We start from the raw sequence: 26,076 nt of genomic DNA on the forward strand, positions 1-26,076 counted from the left end.
AGACAGGTCACACGACCAAGGAAGGCCCACAAGATGGGCCCAAGCACATAAGAAGTAGGACCTACCATGATTACCATGAGCTGGCATCCTGATCTCATAAGTTGGAAGATCAAGAAGGACTCACAAAGGCATCTTTATCTTATTGGTCATATCCTAGAAGAATTCTAGTTTGAGTTATGTTTGTCTTTTATCTATATTAAGTTATTTAATTATGTTAGGACTTATCTTTAAGTGTTAGAGTTTGGGTGTAATTGGGACAAAGGTAGTTTCATTGTAATTGGACTCTACTAACTTCCTCTATTATAAATAGAGGTTCATGTACTATGATTATAATAAGTTAATGAAGTCAATGAAGTATTTCTCTTTTCCATAAATTCAACATAGTATCAAAGCAGGTTCTGTGAGTTGACTTGGTCAACCCACAAAGATAATGAGATCCTTTTATCTAAACCCTAAACCCTAAGTCTAGGTTCATAATATTTCTTTCAGTCCCTACTTCCCGTAGTTTCCTTTGCATTTTTCACCTCTATACTGAGATTTTACTTTTGAAAATTATATATTTACGGAAAGATATTTGAGTCTATTTTCCAAGGAAAAATGATTTTTTTCATATAAAATTTATCTAAAAAGAGAAATAAATATTTGAATGAGCAACAACAGAAACCTTCAACTTTCGAGGTATTTTATGCTATCAAGAATGAGACTTTATATGGAGATATATATATTTATCAAAATAAATATATATAAGTCTATTCTCTTAAATATTCAACCAATTTTCAATTGGATTTATCTACAAATATAAATTGATATATGAAGTAGAGAAGGTCAAATAGAAAAAAAGGTTCGAGTAGCAGCAGATAGCTTCAACTTTCGAGGTATTTTATGCTATCAAGAACGAAACTTTATATGGAGAGTTATATATCAAAAAAATATATGTAAGTCTATTTTATTACCTATTCAACCAATTCTCGATATGAGTTTTTTATAAGGAGATATTGATCTTGGAAGAGTCAATGGTCATGCTGGAAAAAAAGGAGAAACAGTGCATAGTTCGGTAAGATGACACAGACCGAAATCTATCAAATTATTTATCTTCTAATAATTATATTTTATGAAGATAAGTTACACTTGGATGAAATTTATTTAATTCTAGTTTCATAAGGATAAAATTTCATGTCAATCTGATCTATATTTAAAAATATATACACATTGGAAGAATCAAAGCTCATGTTGGTATTCTGTTGTATTGAAAAATCCAAATTTATGCCTTTTGTTTTGCGTCACTGTTTGAGTTCCTATATCAGAAAAATATCTCACTTCTCCATGGTTTAAGGGCTTATTCCTACATCTATGTTATTTTGGCTTATTTCCGCATCTATGATATTTGGTTCAAGGTAGGATCATTGTCATTACCACCCAGCTTAAGGGGAGAAGTACAAGAAGTACAAGAAAGAGGTATTTTATTCCATATGTTGTGGATAAGTTTATGTGACCAAAATATTCAAGAAAGGGGGAGCACAAAAGATGAAGCTTATGCATCTAAGAAAAAATATGTATATTGTATTATGATTATTTCATGGGTTCTTCTACAAGGTTTATTATTTTGGTTCGTGTTATATGTGTTAGAAGATGGTCATGTTATATTACAGTTGCTGCTATTATGTCTCTTTGGATGAGACATTATTATTAAAGAAGAGGTGGCCTCAATACCTTTTATCATACCATAATTTTTTTTACTATAAAAAATATCACGGTTGGGACACCATGAGAGTCTGTGCCCAAATTAGGACACCATGATATATTTTACTCTCAAAAATATCATGATTGGGATACCATGAGAGTCGGTGTCCAGATTGGGACACCATTATAAATAAACACTCCACCCCCCCCCCCCCCCCCTGTAATGGATTTTATTACTCCTACCACTTGAGAGTTGTTGTCCTGTGGAGGGACATGGTGGTGGACACTTTAAAGCAATGTCGATAGACACACTACCTATAGAAGACAGAGTGTGCCCTACATCTAGAATTAGGACTAGAGTATGGAGCAATGTCTTATCGGCTAGGAGTGATTTTTACTCTCACTTATATTATGCCAGCAGGGCCTCATGGAAGGATGCAATAGCGTGAGGGGGAGTGTTGGAAGATGAAGGCATATTGGAAGATGTGCCATTGTATACAAAAAGATTATATACATCATTTGCAGCAAGTTGGGAGTTCATGTTGTTCTCTCACCCCCCAGCTTGAGAGGGAATGTTGGAAGATAGGCCCAAGCTCACACGACCAAGGAAGGCTCACATATCTAAGATTATTATAAGATGGGCCACATGACCAATGAAGGCCCACAAGATGGGCCTAAGCAAATAAGAAGTATGACCCACCAATATTACCACGAGCTGGCATCCTTATCACATAAGTTGGAAGATCAAGAAGGACTCACAAAGGCATCTTTATCTTATTGGTCACGTCTTAGAAGAGTTCTAGTTTGAGTTATGTCTGTCTTTTATCTATATTAAGTTATTTAATTATGTTATGACTTATCTTTAAGTGTTAGAGTTTGAGTGTAATTGGGACAAAGGTAGTTTTATTGTAATTGGGCTCTACTATCTTCCTCTATTATAAATAAAGGTTCATGTACTATGATTATAATAAGTTAATAAAGTTGATGAAGTATTTCTCTTTTCCATAAATTCAACTAAAGGCATCATTCAAAAAACTATATGTGTCTACACATCGCAACAAAATGATGTGGCTAAAAGAAAAAATAGACAACTTTTAGAGGTTGTTCGTGCTCTACTACATCATATACATGTGCCTCAGTGCCTCATTTTTACTGAGCACATGTCATCCTTACAGCCTATTATCTTATTAATAGGTTACCTTCTTTTGTGTTTGGCAATAAGACACCATACTCTCATCTCTTTTCCCATGATAAGCCTTTTTCTCTTTCTTTAAGAGTTTTGGGGTGTACCTTTTTTGTTCATATTACACCCATACTACTTAATTGGATCACAAGGCACTTAAATTTCTTTTTTTGGGCTAATCTCGTACTCATAAATGATATGTGTGTTACAATCCTTCTCTCAATAAGCTGTTTGTCTCTAATGATGTGCCATTCTTTGAACAGCAGCCCTTATATTCCTCCACTAGTGTCCCACCTAGTTTTTCTGCAGCAAATGAGTTTCCTAAACCTATTGTGCCGATTAATGACTAAACAACTCATGGTCGTGATGATGTACCTGCTCTGCCCCTTGGAACATTGGTTGACACTACACCAATGGATTCTTCATCCCCTCTGAGGTAAGTTATCCATCTTCACCTCCTATTTTTGGACCTTCATTTGATACCCTAACCGATTGGTCTTCAGAAAGATCTTAGGGCATGCACATGAGCATCACCCCATTGCTAATTCTTTATCTACCCATCGGTTATCCCATCTTGTTGTCAGTTTCTTTTCTCTATTTCTTCTGTTACTATTCCTCAGTCTTATCAGGAGGCCCTATAACTTCTAGTATGGAAATCATCAATGGATGAAGAGATGGCAGCCCTTTATGCGAATCAAACATCGCGACTTGTTCCCCTTCCATCTGAAAAAAAAAATTTGGTGGGTTGTAAATTGGTATTCACTGTAAAACAAAATCCGGATGGTTTTGTGGCCCACCATAAAGCCTAACTAGTGGCTAAAGGCTATACTCAGTGTTCTGGTATTGATTATGAGGAAACTTTTTCTCCCATCGCCAAGATCAACTTGGTACATCTATTATTATCTCTTGCTGCTAACTCTCGTTGGTTTATTTTTCAACTAGATGTGAAGAATGCCTTCCTCAATGGTGATATTAAGGAGGAAATTTATATGTAGAAACTACCTGGATATGTGGTTGTGTTGATTTTCAGGACTCCATGAATTTAGCTCATAGAGAAAAAAGGAGAGAAACCCATTGGGAGAAAACTGGAAGAAGAAGGGTTATGGGCTTTTTTCTAGCCCTCCCTCTGAAGCTCTATTTATATATTTATGAAACTACAGGATTACAATATTACCCTTGAACTTAGGGTGTAGGATTTTAACCCTGGAACTTTAACTTAATTACATCAATGCCATCTCTATGAGATGACCCTTTATTCACCATCTTGCCATCATTGTATGTGGGCTTATGGGCCTTCTCCTTGATCTGTGGGCCATGAGCCCGTCTTCTATATCTCTTAGATGCATGGGTCTTCCTTGGCCTTATGGGCTTGGGCCAATCTTCTAATACACTTGGATATGTGAGCCTTCCTTGATCGTGTGGGCTTGAGCCCTGTCTTCCAACACTCCCCTTCAAACTGGGGGTGAGAGAACAGCATGAACTCCTAGCTTGTTGCAAATGATGCATAAAATCTTTGTATAAATTGCCACATCTTCCAATATGCCTTCATCTTCCAACACTCCCCCTCACGTTGGTGTTCTCGTTCATGGGGCCTAGCTGGCATAATATCAGTGAGAGTAAATCACTCCTAGCCACTAAGACATTGCTCTGAAGTGTCCACCTCCACCACATTGTCCCTCCATAGGACGACTCTCGAGTGGTAGAGTAATATATGATATTAATGGAGGGAAGTAATATAAATATAATAATAAGTTCCTCCGTCATGGACTTCCAACTACAAATAGTTTTGATATTTTTTACGGGGATGAAGTTCCTCCGTCATGGACTTCCAACCACAAATATTTTTTATATTTTTGATGGGGATGAAGTTCCTCCGTCAAGGACTCCCAACCACAAATAATTTTGATATTTTTTACGGGGATGAAGTTCCTTCGTCATGGACTCTCAACCATGAATATTTTTTATAATTTTTATGGGAACAAAGAAATAATGGTATGAGGCTACCTCTTCTTGAATAATAATGTCTCATCAAAAGAGACACAATAGTAGCAGCTGAAATGGACTTGGGCCCATTTAACACGACCCAAAATAATCCTTGTAAAATTGACCCATGAAATAATCCGATGCAAGTATTTGTACCCAATAATATGTTGACCAAGGAATAATCTATCAATTCTTCAAAAATAATAATCCAGCCAAAGAAAAAAATTACCGAGTCGCACCAAAATTTTTATAAAACTTGAGCATGTATACAGTCAGGTTGACCCAAACCCGAGTTTACCCGGACCAAGTTGGTCCGAGTTGACTCGATCTGGCTGGTGCAGAAAATAGTACCTCGGGTCGGCTGGGAACTCGGTCTGGTCCAAGTTTGGCTGGTCCGGACGCGGGCTGCACTAAACCAATGCTGATTATTTCATGTCTTCTTCCTCTCGGCCGAACATTGCGAAAAAAAAGCTCTTCTTCGGAAGGAAATTATGGAACAATGTCTTGAATTACAGTAACAGATATACGATCTCCAGGTGGAGAGAAAAAAATACCAGCGACAGATTAATGAGAGACAAAAAGATAAACATTGACCTCGATTTCATCAGGCTCTAGCAGAAAAATAAACCAAAGAAAGAAAATAGTACCATTAAAATAAACCACGAATTTCACCAACTAAAAAAACAAAAATATGAGAAAAGAAAATAATTTGTTTTTGAATCTTGAAAAACCATACTCCGAGTCCTGAAAATCAAAGCTCTGATACCATGTTGATTTTCAGGACTCCATGAATTTAGCTCATAGAGAAAAAAGGAGAGAAACCCATTGGGAGAAAACTAGAGGAAGAAGGGTTATGGACTTTTTCTAACCCTCCCCCTGAAGCTCTATTTATAGATTTATGAAACTACTGTATTACAATAATACCTCTGATCTTAGGGTTTAGGATTTTAACCCTAAAACTTTAACTTAATTACATCAATGCCACCTCTATGAGACAACCCTTCATTTATCATCTTGCCATCATTTTATGTGGGCCATGGGCCTTCTCCTTGATATGTGGGCCTTGAGCCCATCTTCGATATCTCTTAGATGCATGGGTCTTCCTTGGTCTTATAGGCTTGGGCCCATCTTCTAATTCACTTGGATATGTGAGCCTTCCTTGGTCGTGTGGGCTTGGGCCCTGTCTTCCAACAGGTTGAGGGGGGGTTGGTATGCCACCTAAAAAATTATTATATGATCTAAAGCAATCTCTTTGGGCTTGATTTGATAATTTTAGTCAAGCAATGTTTCGATTCGGGTTCACACGGTGTTGTGTGGACCATTATGTATTTGTCAAGCATACTGAGTGTTAGAAGATGGGCACAAGCCCACATGTCCACAAGTGAAATCCCACACATCCAAGATGTGGCATATTGGTAAATAAGAAGACTTTTCATAATGATGACATGAAGATGTAATTACTTGTCTATTTATGTCTCTTCTCTTTTAATATTGTAGCCCTAAGGGTATTGTAAAAACTATAAATAGAGGCCCTTGGCTAAGAGGTAGAGCATTAAGTTCTCTCCTCTCTTCTCAAATTTGTCCATACTCTCCTCTCCCTTCTCTTGGAATTCGATCTCTAAACTCTCTCTCCTTTCTCTCTTCTTCTTCTTCTTCTTCTTCTTCTTCTTCTTCTTCTCCTCCCCCTCTTTGGCTCAAAATCATTTTGAAGGAATCCTAAATTCTACACTAAGAAAGGTGTGTTACTACTTGTTGTTACATGGATGAATTATTTTGACAGGAAGTGATATTGATAGTATCAGTCAAGTTAAACAGAAGATAAACAATGAATTCCAGACAAAAGACTTTGGACTCGTTAAGTACTTTCTTTGTGTTGAGGTTCTTCGGTCTAGGCATTGTATTAACTTATCACAGAGAAAAAATATTCTTAACTTGCTTAAAGAAATAGGAATGATGGGATGTTGTTCTGCTTACATCCTTATGGAAACAAATACTAAATTATGTGTTGGCTCAAGAGAAGAAGTTGATGTGGGCAAGTACCAAAGACTAGTCAGAAACCTTATTTATCTCATTGTGACTAGACCGGATATTTCTTTTGTAGTTAGTGTGGTCAGTCAATCTATCCATAAACTTCAGATATCTCATTGGCAGGCATTAGAGAGGATTCTCATGTACTTGAAAAAGGCACCAGGATAAGAGCTTCTATATAAGTGTCATGGTCATTGCATGGTTGAACGTTTTATCGATGCGAATTGGGCTAGATCACCAGAGGATAGAAAATCTTGTTAAGTTGTGGAGCCTAATCAATGCCCTATGTTGAATCGGTACACAGATCGACCTTCGGGGTAAGGTCGCGACCTTTGCGATAAGGATGTCGTGGGGGTTGGAAGGGGGGCAGGGAGGGGTGAAACCTCTGCCAGGTCCACGATATATTAACTATTATTTCACTAAGGGCATTTTTGGAATTTCACTCTTGTAAAGTGGTTCCCTAGTTTTCTCTTTATAATTTGGGGGCGCGACTATTAGGGTTTTATCAATCATTCATCTGAGGAGCATCAGTTGCGGCCGAGAGAGGTTAGAGAAAAACAACACCTATAAATGTGTGTGATCTCTCTTATAAACTATTTCATCTTCATAGTGGATTACTACAACGGTGGAAAACAGGATGTAGTCTCACCTTGAAGCGAAAATGTATAAATCTTGTTGTGTTTGTTCTCGCTCTTATTTTCTCCTTCTTATGTGTTTATTATTATTGCTCTCATTAATTTGGAATTAGGGAGTTTAATTCCTAACAAATCTACTTCAGGATATTGTAATCTAGTTGGAGGCAATTTTGTTACATGGAGGTGTAAAAAACAAAATGTGGTTGCAAGGTCCAATACAAAAGCATGATACAGAGTCATGGCACATGCAGTAAGTGAGTTTTTATGGATTAAATCTCTTTTACCAGAACTGGGATTCCATAAAGAAGGCCCAATGAAACTTTATTGTGACAATCAAGCTGCTATCCACATTACCTCCAACCAAGTCTTCCATGAGAAAACTAAGCATATCAAGGTAGATTATCATTTTGTGAGAGAAAAGTTGCAAGCAGGGATTATAAGTCTTAAACATGTCTCAACTCATAGATAGCTTGCTAATAATTTTACAAAGTCCATTAACTCCAAGGTTCTCTCCACTGCATATACCAAGTTGGGAATATATGATTTTTTTTCACCACCAGCTTAAGGGGGAGTGTTAAAGATATAGGTAAGTTTGGGTGTCATTGTTGTAATTATCTGATGTTTTTTTCTCTTCCTCACTCCTACTAGGGTGAAGGGTATACTTGTAATGTTAATATTTATATCCTCTATAAATAAAACTTAAAAGGGGAGGGTTTGGATAAATTCCATATTCTCTACCCACTCGTCCTCTCCTCTCTCTCTCTCAGCCGTCCTCACCTCTCTTTCCCAACCGTCCTCTCTCCTTCCTTCTCTCTTCTCCTCCTCTCTTCTTCTGCTTCTTTCTTATCCTCTTCGTTCTCCCAACCTTGAAGACCTGCTATTAATGGAGTCCTGAAAAAACAAGTATAAACAAAAAATATGACATCAAAATAATTGACTAAATTTTATGCCAATTATTAATTCCTTCTATTTAGGTCAACCAAAAATATACATAGAAAATTAAGTATGCATAAAACCTGTTGAATTTATGGAAAAAATAAATACGTCATTGACTTCATTAACTAATTATAATCAGAGTACATGAACCTCTATTTATAATAGAGGAATGTAGTCGAGTCCAATTACAATAAAACTACCTTTGTCCCAGTTACACCCAAACTCTAACAGTTAAAGATAAGTCCTAACATGATTAAATTACTCAATATAGATAAAAGACAAACATAACTGAAACTATAACTCTTCTAGGACATGACCAAAAGATAAAGATGCCTTTGTGAGTCCTTCTTGATCTTCCAACTTATGTGACAAGGATGTCAGCTTGTGGTAGTCATGGTGGGTCCTACTTCTTATATGCTTGGGCCCATCTTGTGGGCCTTCCTTGGTTGTGTGGTCCATCTTATAATACTCTTAGATATGTGGCTCTTCCTTGGTTGTGTGGGCTTGAGCCTATCTTCCAACACTCCCCCTCAAGATGTGGATGAGAGAACAAGATGAACTTCCTTCTTGCTACAAATGATATATAGAATCTTTTTGTATAAAATGGCACATCTTCCAATATGCCTTCATCTTCCAACACCCCCCCCTCATGTTGTTGTGTCCTTCCATGAGGCCCTGCTGGCATAATATAAGTGAGTGTCAAAATCACTCCTAGCCAATAAGACATCGCTCCATACTCTAGTCCTAATGCTGGATGTAGGGCACACTCCATCTTCTATACGTAGTGTGTCCATCGGCATTGCTCTAAAGTGTCCACCACTGTATCCCACCATACAACAATGACTCTCAACTGGGTAGGAGTAATAAAATCCATTATAGGGGGGTAGTGGGTTTATTTATAATGGTATGCCAATCTGGACACCGACTCTCATGGTATTCCAACCGTGATATTTTTTAGAGTTAAATTTATCATGGTGTCCCAATCATGGCACCGACTCTCATGGTGTCCTGTCCCAACCATGATATTTTTGAGAGTCAAACAAATTATGGTATGAGAAAAGGTACTGAGGCCACCTCTTCTTCAATAATAATGTCTCATCCAAAGAGACATAATAGCAGCAGTTGTAATGTAACACGACCATCTTCCAACACATATAACACGAACAAAAATAATAAACCTTGTAGAAAGACCCTTGATATAATTATAATCCGATATAAATATTTTTTTCTTAGATGCAAAAGCTTCATATTTTGTGCTCCTACTTCTTCTACTTCTCCCCCCTCAATCTAGGATGTAATGGCAGTGATCCCAGCTTGAACCAAATATCAAAGATGTAGCAATATGCCCAAATAACAGAGATGTAGTAATAAGCCCTGAAATCAGGGAGAAGTGATCTATTTTTCTGATATAGCAACTCAAACAGTGACGCAACACAATCGGCTTAAATTCAGATTTTTTGATACAATAGAATACCAGCAAGACCTTTGATTCTTCCAATGTGAATAAAGCTTTAAATATATATATATGAGATTGATATGAAATTTTCTCCTACTGAAACTAGACTTAAATACCTTTCATCCAAGTATAACTTCACTTCATAAAATATAATTATTAGAAGATAAATAATCTAATAGATTTCGGTCTCTTTCATCTGGCCGAACTAAGTATTGTTTCTCCTTTTTTTGGTGCATGAACATTGACTCTTCCAAGATCAATATCTCATTATAAAAAAATCATACTGAGAATTGGTTGAATAGGTAAGAAAATAGACTTACGTATCTTTATTTTGATATATATTTCTCCATATAAAGTCTAGTTCTTGATAGCATAAAATACCTCGGAAGCTATAAATTATTGTTACTGCTTGAACCTTTTAGCTATCTGACCTTCGTTCATTCAAATATCGATATCTCTCTTCAGATAATTTCGATAGGAAAAATCAACTTTCTATGGAAAGTAGACTCAAATATCTTTCTGTCAATATATAATTTACAATATGAAAAGCTCAGTATAGAGGTGAAAACCGCAAAGAAAACTATGGGTGTAGGGACTGAAAAAAATAACTACGAACCTAGACTTAGGGTTTAGGATTTAGAGAAAAGGATCTCATTATCTCTGTGGGTTGACCAAGTCGACTCACAGAACCTGCTCTAATACCATGTTGAATTTATGGAAAAGAGAAATATTTCATTGACTTCATTAACTTATTATAATCAAAGTACATGAACCTCTATTTATAATAGAGGAAGGCAGTAGAGTCCAATTACAATAAAACTACCTTTGTCCTAGTTACACCCAAACTCTATCACTTAATGATAAGTCCTAACATAATTAAATAACTCAATATAGATAAAAGACAAAACATAACTCAAATTATAACTCTTCTAGGATGTGACCATAAGATAAAGATGTCTTTGTTAGTCCTTCTTGATCTTCCAACTTATGTGATAAGGATGCCAACTTGTGGTAATCATGGTGGATCTTACTTCTTATGTGCTTAGGCCCAGCTTGTGGGTCTTCCTTGGTCGTGTAGGGGTGGGCAATCAACGCTAACAGTAGGGGTGGCATCGAGCCTATCCGAGCCGAGCCGGAACCTGCCTATTTTTGAGCCGAGCTTGATATAAATATTTCGAACTCGAGCTCGGGTTGAGCCTAGCCTCGAGCCAAAAAATTGTTATCAAGCTCAAGTCCAATAATTTTAACCGAGTTCGAGTCGAGCTCAAGCTCCAACATTCATTTAAAACTTTTCAAAAAATACATGTCTCGAGTTCGAGCTCCAACATACATTTAATACTTTTCAAAAAATACATGTTAAATAAATTATATGTAAAATTATGCATACATTTTACATAAATTTGGGCATACATTTTAGATAAAATTGGGCATGACCTCTACATAAAATTGGGCATGACCTCTACTTAAAATTGGGCATAAGGGTGGCATTGAATTGAGCTGAGCCCGAACCTTCTTATGTTTGAACCGAGCTTGATTTAAATATTTCAAATTCGAGCTCGAGCCGACCCTAGCCTCGAGACTAAAATTGTAATTGAGTTCGAGCCTAATAATTTTACCGAGTTCAAGCTCAAGCTCTAGCCGAGTTCGAACTTAACCTACATTTAATACTCTACATAAAATATATGTCAAATAAATTATATATAAAATTATGCATACATTTAAAAAAAGAATGATAAGGGAGGTTCGGGATTGAATCTCGATAATGGATTAGAACGCACTAATAAAAATCTTTTTACCCCAAATGTTGTCTAGCTTATTTTGTAATTTTTTGAATCTGGCCATAAATTTACTATGACCTCCTTAGTGCCCCTGATTGAAAATTTATATTCTAGGAAAAACTAGAAATATTTTTCCTATGATACATATTTCCAAAAAAAATCTTTAAATAAAATCCTATTACTATTAGTGATTTACTAGAAAATTATAAGAAATATTTTAAAATTTTCTTAGGAAAGTTAAATATGGATCTCTTATTGCCTCTTCTAGGGAAATAAATAAAAATTAATAATTAATCTAATATATTACTATACATAGATAAATTTTTAATCAAAAAAAATGTCAAAAACAAAATTGCTATGGAAATTACCTCATGCTAAAAGTATTACAGCGTAAGTGTCAAATACTTATTCAAAAAAATTCTATATGGTTTTCGCAAGAAAATCTTATTTAGAAAATTGATTTTTTTAATAAAAATTTCCCTTTGTCCTCTGGTTTATGCCGAGGACAATGAATGATGTGGCGGGAGGGAAATTATTTTTCCCTTCGTCCTCTGGTTTCTGCCGAGGACAAGGAACGACGCAGAGGGAAAAGCTTCCAGCGGCACCGACGAGGAACTTTCGTTGGGAATAACGACTGCGTCGGAGGCGGTGGCGACGAAAACAAAGGCTAAGGCGGCGACGGAAAGGCAGTTGTCGACGGCGACAGAAGCAGCGGACTGGAGGGGCTTGGTTGTGACGAGGGGAGGAAAAACATTTCCCCCTTCACTCTCACTCCCACTCCACTTGGGGCTCAACGTGCTCCTCCCCGGTCCCAACTCTTCCGAATCTGCTCTGCTCATTAAATTAACGAGCCAGCTCGCGAGTTGTCGAGCTTGGCTCGTTAATTTAAACGAACCAATGCCGGATCTCGAACTTGACTTGAGATCAAGGATACCGAATCGAACCAAGCCATATCGGTTTGAAGCCACCCCTAACTGGCACACACAATAGGCAGTGCACAACTGACGCACACAACACCTTCGTCGGTACACCTAGTGTGTAACCAACGCTGGCGCACACAATGGACAATACATCTGGTGCATACAACACCTCCAATGTGACTCCCGCGCCAAGTTGTAGGGCAAATGAAAAAAAATCTAAGTAGAATGAAAAACAAAACAGGTTTTTTCAAAAAAAAAAAATTAATGGAATGTCAATAGGGCAGAGATTCTGCTCTGATACCAAATGAAAACCAGAATTTCCAAAGCAGGATGAAATTCATAAAAAGAAAAGCAGAAGTCCAAGATGCATACCTCTAGCTATGGTGGACAAAAATTTCAGGAATTTATAGAGAAACGTCTAGTCTATCCGGAGTCCCATTAATGGAAAAAAACCCATACTTCTTTGTTAGACCATATCTCATTTAACGTACAATCCTCAAAGCTCTGTTTCCCACCAAAAGAAAAACTTCATAATAATGGGTATGGGTCAAACGGTACAGGAGAAGAATAGAGTTTATCGTGGTGATCTTCATGGGTAAGAATCGCATTTCAGGTCTTGAATGCCTGTACATGGATGGCAACCTTAAACCATTTCAGTCATCTAAAACTCCAAGACATGTGAATGCTTTTACCTACTGCCAGCCGAGATAGACTAAGAAGCGAGAGGTGGTGTAATAAAAACTAAACTGGGGACAGGAAGATTAATTCGGGAGTCATGCATTAAAGAAGGCAACCAAAGCATAAATAGCACCGAGGCCCCAAATTGAAGTCATTCACTGAAAGTTTGACTCAGGTTGATGTCAAAGGAGAGCTGGAAGTCCAGCTCTGTTGCAAATGCTTATCGTCAAACTTGTAACAGTACTTTGTTTGATGTTTGATCTGGTAAACCCGCTCTTTATTGACAGCAGAAAGACTTTGAAAACACTGCCATTTGCTGCAGGTGACGATCGGTGATCATTACACTTGCAGAGAATGGACGCGACCAGATCTTTTTACTGCACGAGTTTGTCGAAATTTGGACAGAGAGGCGATCAGATTTTGAAGCGATTTTGAGTAAGTCAACCAGCAAGCCAGTAATTTTTTCGTATTATTATTCTTTTATTGGACGAATTGAATTTATCTTACATTTCCACGGCCGCATTGTTGGCTTTTCCCTACAGAAACATGACTGCGCAGCCCAAGTAGACTACAATCCACATCGGACAGATTTGTGGCTTTTGATATTCGCTTACAGCTGTTGTTCGTGGCTGGATTTTGACCTAAGATAGATAAAGAGGGAGAGAGATGATCTTTGAATCGGAGAAGAGAGCATAGGACCCATGGGACGATTATGTAAGTTACCATTCACAATAAATAAAATTGTTTTCTCCTGTTTAAAACTCTCTATGTAAAATATTGGTTACACTTGGGGCCTTTTAGGCTGTGTTTGGAACACAGAAAGGAGAGAGAAAAGAAAAAAAAAAAAAATGAATCACACAAGTAAGCGGAGAGTGGCTCTAAGGGGGGTTAGTCCACAATGAAGTGGAATGAATTCCCCCCGCATTACCTAGTTCATCCCACTTATGGCGTTAGTCCAGAATGACTTGAATTGAAGTGAGATAATACAATTTCATCTCCTCAGGCAAAAACGACGAAAATCTGTTTCCGCCCTTTTTTTCAAGTCATCCAATTACCGCGAGCGACGGAGTCGTTTCTTTCGACCCCCCCCCCCCCCCCGAAACTAAAAAATCACGCTCATTTCCTCTTCTCCTCTCCTCTTGCTCAGCCTTCATCTCTGGACGATTTTTTTCGCCCGACTTCTTCTCTCTTTTTCGCTGTCTCTGCTCGCTCTGCTCCTCTCGCTCGGCTCTCGTCTGTTCGCTCTGCTCCTCTCGCTCGGCGCTCATCTTTGTTCTCTGCTCCCTCTGCTGTATCTGCTCCTTCTCTCTTGTTATCTCTCGTTTTCGCCCCATCTCCCTCTCTCGTCTCTTTCTCTCTCGGCCTTTCTCTTCCCTCTCCCTCTCTCGTCTCCCTCTCTCTTTTCCCTCTAGGCCTCCATCTCTTTTCACTCTCGGCCTCCCTCTTCCTTCTCGTTCTCGCTCTTCTCTTTCCTCCTCCCCCGATTTCCTTTGATTTAACCTATTCCGGTTTCGATATCCTTCGATTTCCTTCAATCTTCTTCGATTTTCGACAGTTAGGCGTCAATTTCTTCCATTGGGCTTACATTTCCCCCAAATTTCAGAAGGTAATCCGAAACCCGATTTTTTTTCAACTAATTTAGTTTTGTGTTTGAGTTAATTTTAATTTTTGTGCGTAATTTATCTTGATTGTGCCTAATTTTAAAACGTTAGACAACTTTGGAAGCTTATTATTCTGTTGGCCAGTTTTATACGAGGCAGGTTTCTGGAATCTGGATGCCACGATGGATATTTAATCTAGTGGTAGCTGATCTTTCATTTCTGGTTCCACTCTTACTTATCTTTAGGTCCATTATCATAATATGTTTCACCCACAATGTTGATGTTGGATGCAGGGCCCTCTTTTCCAATTGAGAACCGAATAAATCCAGTCACCATGAGGGCACTGAAGACCCACTTAGACTGTGCAAAAAACCTTCCATTTGTAAAAAGAATTTCTGATTTACATTTGCTATTGTTGTTGGCTAAGTTTCTAGATGTCAATTCTGATGTACCTGCATTGGCGGAATGTGTGCAAGTTCAAACTCCTGTTCCAGAGGGATACCAGCTCTTAATTGAATCGTTGGCCAATACTTCCTAAGAGTGGCTTTCTATAGCTGTCTTGTTTTGATGGAATTGGATTACAGAAATTTCATTCACCCTCTCTCGCAGTGGTGGAGAAGAGATTAAATTTGTCTGATGGTTGCAAGGGGGCATTACAGATGTATCTGTCAATTTGGGTATTTATTCATGTTTTTAGTTAAATGTTTGGTTTTTATACACGATCTACTTTGAGGATTAAATAAAACCAATGAAGATTGTAGAATTTCTATTAGAAATTTGGAGAAGGTATTTTGAAAACTCAAAGCCCATTGTGCATTGGATCGAGTGAAATGGTTTTGGTGCATGAACTTTCTTCAACAAAGGTTCATTGCCAACTAAATTGTACACATCATAAGTAAAGTAAAAAAATTTTGATAACTTCCTGTTGAACTTGTATTTTACACTTTTGAGGGCAGTTTTTGCCTCTTGTATTCTTTCTTTCCCTGGGTCATGATTGCAAGGGCCTCTCTTGTTTGTCCCAAAATATTGAACACGGTTGCAGCTATATTAGATGGTGTTAGGCCGGCCTCTGCCATCTGATCACCCGGTGATCCATGGTCGATGTACTTATCAGGTAAAACCAATGGTCTCCACTGCATGGGGGAGTCACATTGTTAGTAGACATCAAGTCCAAAGAGAAATATTGCATTGCATAGGAAGAATATGGGTATGTTACCTTTACAGAACCATCAAGAAGTCCGTCAAGAGCCATGAACTGAACAACATGGGAACCAAACCCACCAATGGATCCTTCTTCTACAGTAATGAAAACCTCATGTGATTTAGCTAAGCTGCGAACAAGAGCTTGATCTAATGGCTTGCAGAAGTGTGTGTCTGCAACTGTGATTTGTAAACCATGTTGTTTAACAAGAGATGCCGCAGCCAAACAATTTTGCACTGCTGTTCCATAGCCCAAAAGAGCCACTCATTCACCCTCTATCAAAATTCTCCCTCTCCCAACCTGTTGCAGATTCTATATTAATTGTAATCATTAATTGGTTAATTATCCAATTTCTAAAATTAATTGAACCATTATGTTTATTTATTATATTCCCTTATGCTATTTTTTAATTTTTAATAATTTTATATAATATATTCTAGTCACGTAATTAGTATATTAATTTATAATGAATTGTAATCGTTAATTGGTTAATTATCCAATTGCTATAATTAATTAAACCATTAGGTTTATTTATTATATTCCCTTATGTTATTTTTTAATTTTTATTAATTTTAAATAATTTATTCATGTCACACGTAATTATTGTTTTAATTTATAATAAACTATAATCATTAATTGGTTTAACTATTCAACTGTTATAATTAATTAAACCATTATGTTTATTTATTATATTTCCTTATGTTATTTTTAAATTTTTTATTAATTTTATATAATTTATTGTAGTCACACGTAATTATTGTTTTAATTTATAATAAACTATAATCATTTATTTAGAAAAGGACACTGAAATCTGTTTTCCAAGCACTAACACTGGAATCTGTTTTCCAGCCGCTTCAACTGGCTTGGACTAACACCCAAACATGAGTTGAAGTGGAAGCAATTTATCTCACTTCAATTCAATTTTCCACTTCATTTCTACTTCATTGTAGACTAACCCCCCCTAAAAGTGAATTTCCTATGGAAAACGGCTAAAGTGTTAGCACAATGGCAAAGCTAGTTGAAGAATGCGTCAAGTAAAAGTGAATTCACTTTCACTTTTTTTTTTCTCTTTTATGTGTAATTCAAATATTAAAAAATACTAAAAAATTGGAACAAATGAAAATTAATTATTAATTATTTTTCTCTCATTTTCTAATAAATATAAACATACTCTAAATTTTTACTGTTCGAAATTTTAAGTAAGAATGATCTCTATCCTTAGATTTATGATGAATTTGGAGTTATACCCGACCTAAGATCCACACTAGCAAGGGAAAGTGATACCCAATTCCCAATTCGGAGTCTCTCAGACATCAATGCTTTCTGAGTACTGACCCATATAAGTAAATACTACAAGTTTAAAAGGCCCTAAAGAAGAGCGAATAAGAGGAGTAAAAAAAGGGTCCCACAAGCGTACCAAAAATCCCACGGATGAGCAAAGAATTCCAGCTCTCATCAGGTACTTCAAAGATCGCGAGGGGACCTTATTTTTCATAACACACGCGCGCGCGCACACTCACACGTGTGTTATTGAATATCTGTACCAACATCAACAACTCCGAGGCTTTAATTGCATGGCGGCGAGTAAATTTCCGATCTTTCATCAAGCCCACGGACGGAAGGTAACGCACAGCCGGGCCCACACGGCAGCAACCGTCTTCCGCGGGTGAAGTCTCGGGTCTGCGGTTAATTTACAATCAATCCGGCTAAGTTAATCGTCCTTGTAATAATCTAAAATAAAACAGCGAAGCACATTTGTCCCCTTCCTCTTCAAACTCCGTGCCGTTATTATTTTTGGTGGGGTAGGACCTTCGTGTTTTACCCTTTATTTAATCCATCTTAGCTTATAATCAAACAAGGATCTTTCTAGGTCCGTTTCCGCACCCCGAACCGATTCGCCGCTGTGTTTTTGGACCATAGTTGCATCGTGTGTCGTGAGTGGCACGTTTTGTAAAATCATGGACGATGTGAGGGTAAACCAACCGGTAGCCTAAGTCGAGGGTGGTGCCCACTGTCAAGGGCCCGAGAGGCGACGTTCCGGTTCCGTTACAGAGCACATACCCAGACTACTTTACCTTGGTTAAAAGTTACACACTAGCACTAGCAGCGGTGCTCTCGAAGATCTTCCACGCTATTGATAACCCCTAGCTCTGCATCTCTCTCTCTCTTCCCCCGGTCATTCATCGCACTCACCCTTCCTCTTAACTCTTCGGTCCAAAGAGAAAACAATCGCTCGAAAATCTGAGAAGTGACCTTGGACAGAAGAAGAGCTACAGAAACGGGAAGAAGACGACGGAATGGAGTTTTATCTCGACGACGATGAATTCGGAAAATGCCGTAAACATCCATCTCAGCCTCGCCATGGCGTGTGCCACGTTTGTCTGAAAGATCGTCTGACCATGCTCTGTCCCGACTGCGCTCGGCTACGGCCGTGCTCCTGCTATTTCTTTTCCGACTTCACTTCCTCGGCCTCCTCTTCTTCTTCACTGGACGTCGGCATCGGATCCGGCGCTCCTATGTCTTTCCTCATAGACAACGAGCCACCTCTCAGGCGTTCAAAGTCCGTTGCGTTTAATTTTCTCCGCCCCAAACCCGGCGAAAATCCCTCCTTCAGCCGCCGCCCCCCTCCTCCAGAAAACCCCACCAAGTCCTCCTTATGGTCGTTTATAAAATCGGACAAACCGAAGAAGAAATCCGATCACAGCGAAGATTCGAAGAAGAAGAAGAAGAAGAAGAAGACGGACAATTTTCCGAGATCAAAGTCAGTCGGAGTTTCGTGTTACTCGGATATAGGAGAAGTCTCCGGTAGCGTTAAGGGGTGGGGATGGCATTTTTCCAGCCCGATTAAGGTGTTCCTGCAGCCAAAGCCGGCGAAAGTCGCACGCGAGCTGTCGCCTTTGTGCCGAGGTTGACGAGGAACCCCAACGAGAGAATATCTGATGGTTCCTGTAAGCTTCCTTCTTATTTATAATTATTTTGATCTGTATCATCTTTTTTTTCGATAATCCTGCAATTATGGTTATCAGATTCTGTACATTCTCATGAGATACTACCCAGTACTGTCATTCTAAATTTCCTCCGATTTTCGGTTTTAGATGCTACTGCCTCCTAATGTTTCTTTCATTTCGATTATTTGCCACGGAGCTTCCAAATCCAAACCCCCTTCTTCACTTGATTTACCTCGCCGATTCTCAAATCATAGTAACCGATGATCCCACAATTATGTTAGCGAAAGAAAGTACCTAATTCTCTCAACCCCGTGAAATATCTTATATGTTTTCCGTTAATTTAATTAAAAAGTTTGGACTCGAATCAAAGCTTAGATTACGAAAAATGATTTTTAAAGGCTAACTTGTGTGTTGTTTAGTCAAAACCAGTTAGGGAGCTAGCAAATCAGAATGTCGCATACAGTCCAGTTCAAACATAGTCTCCCTTTTTTGTTTAAAGAGTTGTGCTAATTTTGGGGGATTCATTTTGGCAATCGTGGGCACGTTTGACAGTTGTAGGGTTGACTGAGAATTAATGTGTTGACTGTGGCGGTGGAGAAGACGCCGACATTCTGCACCAGCCCCTTCCGTGGGACCAATTTGAATAATCTCCGACTTTTAAAAAATATGTCTTCCCCTTCCTTCCAAGTTTGGTGAACTAGATATTGGAAGGGCTATTAACATAATTTATAAATATCTTCTCTCATTGCAGGTCTAGACCATTCTACGCGGCGGCAGACTCTCTTTTGGTCTGGATTAATTCCGATCAATTCTTCAAAGAGATTGTGTAGTTGGGTTCAATGTTTATCCAACATGACTAATCACATTAGAAAAAAAAATTTTAATTAATAAACTCATGATATTTCTATAATCTGAAACCCAGAATAAAAAATCATGATCAAATGATTAAGATCGCTTTTCCATTTTGGGGGCCATGCTGTCCTTCACCCAACTCTTGGAGTACTCTGGAGTGCCCGTCAAACAGTAATTAGCTGTCGAAACTTGAGGCTCTTTATTTTAAAAGAAAGGAAAAAGAATATCATGTGAATTACGTTCTCATTAGCGAAAATATGATTGGATCAACTCCAGCCTTGTGTGGTGCACAAAAATGGGAGCTAAAAAGCACAATTGAAGCGATGCTCCGGCCTTGTGTGGTGCACAAAAATGGGAGCTAAAAAGCACAACTGAAGCGATGCTCCGGCCTTGTGTGTTGTTTTTTTTATGACGTGACGAATGGAGAGGGGCGTCGGAAAGGGTGGCAGGACCGGGAAAAAAAAAACGGGAAAATGTGTGGGCCACATTATCTTTTTTACCTTTTTCACGTGCTACAAGTTCTGTGTACACGTGACGTTGTCGTCATCTGCTTGGTTGAGCACCTACGGATACGACGACTTGAGCGCCCCGCGTCTCTACTCTGGTCTTTTTTCACTTTCTTCGCCCTTACATTCTGCTTATTCTCTCGCCCCGATCCCCTTTTCTTTACTCTTGATTTCCGTCGTCTATCTTACCTTGGATGATTTGGTGGAATGACAGCAATGGTGGGGAACAGATGTGCGGACCCACCTTCCGCTGAACACTGGACACTGCAGCTACAAGGCTTAGACTAAACGCTGCCAAACCGCGTTTTTTTTCTCTTTCGTGTTTTTATGGCGGTTGGCGCTCTTCTGTATGTCTCCCCGCAGCTGTTGAGTTTGTAATTACCGACCGACCTTGTACACGTCAAAGCCAATGGCGGCTGGCTCAGCTTTAGAGGTAGGTAGTCCGGCTTTTGTTTATAAGAAAAAAAAGTCCGGGTGAACATTTACGAATGTCTCCTGTATCAGTATAGTCCCGGCCCCTCTTACGGGTCTTACGGGTGACTTCGAACCGAGCCAAACTCGTTTTGGGGGGGGGGGGGGGGGGACATTTACGAATGTCTCCTGTATCAGTATAGTCCCGGCCCCTCTTACGGGTCTTACGGGTGACTTCGAACCGAGCCAAACTCGTTTTGGGGGGGGGGGAAGTCCGGGTGAACATTTACGAATGTCTCCTGTATCAGTATAGTCCCGGCCCCTCTTACGGGTCTTACGGGTGACTTCGAACCGAGCCAAACTCGTTTTGGGGGGGGGGGGTTTATAGTGGAATGAATTTTTCCTACATTATTTAGTTCATTGAATAACATCGTTAGCATAGAATGATATATTAAAGTTAAATTATATCACTTCTCTCTCGCAAGAAAAAACTAAGGGAAATCTGATTCGGACCTATTTTGTAAATCAACTAATTGAAGTATGCCATCCACCCCCTCTCGGCCCTCCTCCCTATCGGCCTCCCTCTCCTCTCCCTCTCAACCTCCCGGCTTCCTTCTCTCTCGGCCTCCCTCTCTTCCCCCCCCCCCCCCCCCCCCCTCGGACTTCCTCCAACTTCCTCCCTCTCGGTTTCCCTCTCTTCTCCTTCCCTCTCAACCTCTGTCACGAGGCCGAACCTCTGTCGCAAAGCCTCTCGACTTCCCGGCTTCTCTTCTCTTTCTGTCTCCCTCTTTTCTCCCTCTCGGCGTACCGTCACTGTTGCCGTTACCTCTTTTCTCCTTCTCTTCTCTAGGAAGACGATGGTTTAATTAAACCATTGTCATAAAATATATATATATATATATATATATATATATATATATATATATATATTATATTAATTTATTATTATCGCATTAAATTAGTGGTTTTTAATATTAAAACATATCTTATGTTATTAAAAAATAATTTATTTATTTATTATATTCACTTATTTTTTAATAATTTATTCTAGTCACACGTAATTATTGTATTAATTTATAATAAACTATAATAATTAAGTAATATAATATAGTTTTTTATTAATTAAGATATTACTATATTCTAATACTAAACGTTAAATCACTTATAAGTGTAGTAACCATATTTATTTTGGTTAATTATATGTTTAGATATATGTTCTATTTAAGTATATTATAAAAGGTTACTCGTTCTCTTGCTTATATCATACTTTTCGTATGGGGGCACTAACACTGGAATCTGTTTTCTACTACACTTGAACTTGTCTACACTAACATAAAATTTGAAATTCATCTTCATCTTCATCTTCATCTCATGCATCTACTTGATCTTTATCTTTGAAATGGGTATTAGTGTAGACAAATTCATGTCCACTGGAAAACAATTTCCAATGTTAGGGGGGGTTAGTCCACAATGAAGTGGAAATGAAGTGGAAAATTGAATTGAAGTGAGATGAATTGCTTCCACTTCAACTCATGTTTGGGTGTTAGTCCAGACCAGTTGAAGTGGCTGGAAAACAGATTCCAGTGTCCTTTTCTAAATAAAGAAGAGAATGAGTAATCTTTTATGATTATAGTTTATTATAAATTAAAACAATAATTACGTGTGACTACAATAAATTATATAAAATTAATAAAAAAATTAAAAAATAACATAATGGAATATAATAAATAAACCTAATGGTTTAATTAATTATAAAAATTGGATAATTAAACCAATTAATGATTATAGTTTATTATAAATTAAAACAATAATTATGTGTGACATGAATAAATTATATAAAATTAAAAATTTTTTAAAAATAACATAAGGGAATATAATAAATAAACCTAATGGTTTAATTCATTATAGCAATTGGATAATTAACCAATTAATGATTACAATTCATTATAAATTAATATACTAATTACGTGTGACTAGAATAAATTATATAAAATTAATAAAAATTAAAAAATAACATAAGGGAATATAATAAATAAACATAATGGTTTAATTAATTATAGCAATTGGATAATTAACCATTTAATGATTAAAATTCATTATAAATTAATATACTAATTACATGTGACTAGAATAAATTATATAAAATTAATAAAAATTAAAAAATAACATAAGGGAATATAATAAATAAACCTAATTGTTTAATTAATTATAGAAATTGCATAATTAAACCAATTAATGATTACAGTTTATTATAAATTATTATACTAATTACGGGTGACTAGAATAAATTATTTAAATTACATAAAATAATTAAAAATAACATAAAAGAATATAATTAATAAATAAATTATTTTGTAATAACATAATATATAGTATAAAAATACTTAATAAATTAAAATACTTAATAAATAAAATTAAAACACATGACAAAAAGGTATAAAATGACAACAACGAATATAATTAGAGTAAATTATTTTTAACAACGAGTTTGTGCGTTTAACATCATCAACTTACTAGTTTAGTAGATACGAACGACAACATACATGTTCAAATGCAATAAAGTACAACCACTAATAATCACTCCACATGCTAGTTGCTATGACATCTCAAAATTGTGCAGCTCTAGTGGATTCTAATGCACGACGCCTCTGCATTGTTGTTGATAGGTTGTCTTTACCCCAAGATCATCGCTATCATCGCTATCTTCATCCAAATTTTCACCTGCTAATTGGACCTCATCACCTCCTCCACCTACCTCATCATCGGAATCATCATCTTCCAATTCAAACATATCATTGTAATCCTCTTTACGTATATAATTGTGTAATATGCAACAAGCTATTACGATTTTCATCTGGATCTTATAAGAAAACGGATGAGCGACTTTCAACATTTGGAATCGAGCTTTTAAAGCACCAAAAGTTCGTTCAATAGTATTCCTCAAAGATGAGTGCCTTAGGTTGAATAGCTCTTTATCATTTCTAGGAAGGTTGTCTCCAAATTCTTGTAGATGATAACGAGTTCCGCGATATGGAGCCAAAAATCCTGACATATTTGCATAACCAGCATCGTCTAGATAATATTTACCTACAATACAAAATATTTTTCACATAAGATAATTGAAGATAAAATAAAAAAATTACTACATAACAATATATTATTTACCTTCAGGTACACAGATTCTATTTCGGCGAGTCAATCCGTCATTCAATACACGGGAATCAGCTGCTGATCCCTCCCATCCAACAAGTATATATATGAATTGCATATCAAATGTACATGCTGCCATCACATTTTGTGAGAGATGCCCTTTCTGTTCCAAAACCTTTGTTGTTCTTCAAGTGGGATGTTTGCTTTGATATGAGTTCCATCAATAGCCCCAATACAATCCTAATTATATCATTTCAATTAATACAAGTAACTCTAAATATTAATCTAAAATTGTTCATTAGATGCCAAGTGATGTTATCTTAAAATACGGATTAAACATTGGATTGTTTAAAATCTTCGAGTGAGTCCGTTCTGAAGGCCATTTGATGTAATCAAGCCGAAGTTTGATAATAGCATTCAACACCTTATTGAAATACCTAGTTATAGTCCAGTTTGATCTATCAAACATCTCTGATGTGACACTATACGCTTGTCCTTGACCAACAGTTAGGAGAAAATATGCAAGTTGTTCTTCCACTGAGATGGTATTTGTAGGTGATAAAAATCCTTTACTACAGAGTATCTCTGCCTTTTTTTTTAAACACAATTAGATTCAACCTGTAAACTTTTCAAAATTTAACAGGTGATTTCACTAATGCCTTTTGCAAATAAATCAGACCACCAATCCCACGAGGACGTAATGTATACCTATGGTTGATATAGTATCTTCCCATCATGTATATAAGACATGTCAATAAAATCATTCTTGTATTCCTATTTTTGTCTTCCATGGAAACCTGCAAATACAATCACCACAACTATAATGACGACTACAACAATAATTCTTGTTTCTTCCTAAATGTCATAAACACAAAAACATACCATTATCTTCAATCACACCTATATAAAACCATATCCAATCACACACCCACAACATTCATCCATATAATAAGAACACGACAATCATGAAAACCCAAATCTTAACCATAATAAGATTCATAATTTATCAATGATATGTCTTATAAAGTCATAATTAAAAAAAACATAATTAAACTTCAAAAAAATCATCCCAAAATACATAGTTTACTTCAAACTATTGACTACATTTCACCAACATAGTATTTAAGACAATTAAGTCGCTCTTTCACTGGCAGCTTCGTAAACATGTCCTTCCTCATTGGTGTATCTAACAATAGAGGAGCGCGAAACTTCATCTCTACCGACAGGTCTGGGATTTCTGTGAGGGCTTCATACCAATTCTCTCCGGTGGTTTTATCATTTTTAGGTTGCAGAGGTTGCAATAGGGTGGCAATTCTCGTCATTGTATCAACAAACATAATACTATAATTGGTGGCCATTTGTGGTCTCTTTCTACAATGACTTGAAGTTGATGGGTTAGTACTTGGAGACTGATCAGGTGCCAACTCATTTTCTGTAAAGAATGGCGAAGGAGTATCTCTACCTAGATCAACATCCTCGAGCATGTCCACGCGCTCATTTTCTTCCTGATGTTGGACATCATTGCACATGTCTTCGTCAGTTTGACTTGTTCTCCCCATGGCTATTGAGTTTCCCACTACCAAAACCAATTTGTCATAAAGAGGGCAGCCTTGTTGTCTATACTTTTCAGCTTATTTATGCTCCTACAAGGATAAAACATCATTTAGACGACTTAGCATAGAGTTCTAGTAATGCGAAAAACATACAAAATATTTTACAGTCAATCATAATTTACTGACCTTGATATAGTCTTGCCGTACAGAATGACATGTAGTAACTCGATGTGTGGTTGCATCCCAACCGAACCCACTAGCGTTGAGACAGCTTGTTACTGCTTGGTAAGTTTTCTTCCATGATCTTGTTCGATTCTTGAGCTGCTCAACAATTTTTTTATTAGCTGTGTCTTCATTGAACCTATTAACACAGTCCAAATATACTTCATGCTTCCAAACCCCATTGGGCATCTTGTTCCCCATGTTGACTTGCTCAACCAACAGATTGAGCATTTTGTTGTCATCATCGAAGGGCCAAATGTCATATGATCGAGAAGTTCGTTGTCTTCTTCCAGCTATTTATAATCTAAATTCTAGATGGTCCTCATGGAAATTTTTTTATCAGACAACCATTACT

This window comes from Aristolochia californica, unplaced genomic scaffold (genome assembly GCF_029961685.1).
Source record: "Aristolochia californica isolate CCGP_79_NKW_82.1479 unplaced genomic scaffold, dmAriCali1.0.hap1 SCAF_13, whole genome shotgun sequence".
Lineage (NCBI taxonomy): Eukaryota > Viridiplantae > Streptophyta > Magnoliopsida > Piperales > Aristolochiaceae > Aristolochia > Aristolochia californica.